Source organism: Euprymna scolopes, chromosome 15 (assembly GCF_053919585.1).
Source record: "Euprymna scolopes isolate OS-2025 chromosome 15, ASM5391958v1, whole genome shotgun sequence".
Classification (NCBI taxonomy): Eukaryota; Metazoa; Mollusca; class Cephalopoda; order Sepiida; family Sepiolidae; genus Euprymna; species Euprymna scolopes.
This window is the reverse complement of record NC_136496.1, coordinates 70,364,401-70,366,275: the sequence shown is the minus strand read 5'-3', so window position 1 is coordinate 70,366,275 and position 1,875 is coordinate 70,364,401. Positions and strand designations below refer to the sequence as shown.

Genomic DNA, 1,875 nt, shown 5'->3' with positions numbered 1-1,875 from the left:
TCACCAATCTGGTACTGACTAGGCGGTTAAAATCAAATAAAATATTGTTATTCTGAAAAACAGTCAAATTTGTATATTTTAAAACTGATCATCATTAATCAGAAAAGACTTTCTTGGAATTCATCGTGAAGCACGACTATCAGCTGACGAAGAATGTAAACAAAGACGAATGGAATTTGATTTTACCTGTTAACATGAAAAGTAAGTTTATTTATATCCTGATCTGAGCCGATAACAAGTAAATTACATCGCAAGTTCCTACTAGTATTCGAAAAACAAAATTAAGAAAAAAATTTCTTACAGCTGTGACAACTGTGAACATCAGCTGCTATATCTATTTATACAATATTGTGGGTAGTAGCACAACTACTGGCTCCATAGCTCAGTTGGTTAGAGCGCCAGTCTAGTAAACTGGAGGTCGAGAGTTCGAATCTCTCTGGAGCCTTCTACTCTTTTTATTACATAAATACCAGATTTGGCTTTTATGTTGTTCCTGTTTACTTTGCCTCCCCACGAGCGCAAAAAATGTGGAGATGTTGTTAATGTAACGTTATTATATATTTAAACTGCACACATTTTTACAGTTATTTATTTATTTATTTATTTATTTTTTTACTATTACAAGTTTCGTTTCATTAATATCTTTTAGTACTTATGCAAAATAGTCCGCGTTATCGTCGTCATATTCCGGACAGGTAACATAAACAACTGGCAGGTGCCAAAACTCTTAGCCAATGAAATCCCACAGAATTGCAAACGGCATCTTTTATTTATTTATTTATTTATTTATTTTACGGTATCTTTTGTTTCTTAAATTTATAGATGGAAGTACAGAATAGCTAAAAAGCCCCCCCCCCCTCCCCATGGGAAAAATAACTTTTTAAATCATGTCATTATTATTTCAGTACGGTTCCTAAGCTGTACAAGTATCTTTTTTCGTTGAAGTTACAATATGATCACTCGTTTTCTAACTCCCCCCCCCCCGCCAGACAGACAAAAATGCACACAATTTATCTCCCTTAAGATCCTATCCAGTGAGACAATGCCCTAAAATGGGTGATCATTTTACGTTAAATTAATATGCGAAACTGATCCCCCGCCGTAAATTCTAAAATAATTGTTTTCTTTTTTGTTTGTTTGTTTTGTTTTCTTAACACCAAGATTTTCAAAAAGTATGCACACATAATCGCTTTATGAAAATAGAATCTCATTTAGAGGTGGGGGGATAGCTTAGAGTTCTAATCTACAAATTCAACTTAATTTGACTGCTGTAAAATATTCTGCGATCTCCCAACAATTTATGTTAACTCTTCTTCTTCTTCTTCTTCTTCTTCTTCTTCTTCTTCTTCTTCTTCTTCTTCATAATTCTCAGTATCACAATTCATTACACAGCTGATTCTCCTCCTTCTCACATTTCCCAGTCTCAAATTTCGATACACATCTGACAAAACTCACTTCTGCTAAAAAGAAAGTACCCTTCTCTGATCAACAGGTTCTTTATTGAAATCGTCTCTCTTTCATATGCATATCAGATGCCCTGAAATTTCGTTACCTCACGAGATCGCTAGCCTATAAGTAAACACAGAGGCTATTCTTTATTCTCCTTTCTTGATGCGAACACTGCATGCTATAAAAATCAGGTTTGTACTCATTTTAAATCACATTAAACTTTTATCATGTCAAATATTGCTTAAGAAATATACGTACACCTCATTTTCATATTTTCATGACTGAGATATATATATGTGGCGGCTTAGGAATTTCATATTCTCTCTAACTTTCACAATTCAGATAGCCTGCACAGAGGTATACACCAGGTATACATCCCGATTTCAATTCTAGGTGGTAAAGTAAGAATGCATTTTACTGTTTCAA

The 1,875-nt window shown here is 34.0% G+C and overlaps 1 non-coding gene across 1 annotated transcript; it reads left to right on the top strand.

The window, feature by feature from the left end:
• Nucleotides 1-371: 371 nt before the first annotated feature.
• Trnat-agu (transfer RNA threonine (anticodon AGU)) lies at nt 372-445 on the top strand. Its single transcript has one exon. It is a non-coding gene; the product is annotated as a tRNA-Thr (tRNA).
• Nucleotides 446-1,875: the final 1,430 nt, after the last annotated feature.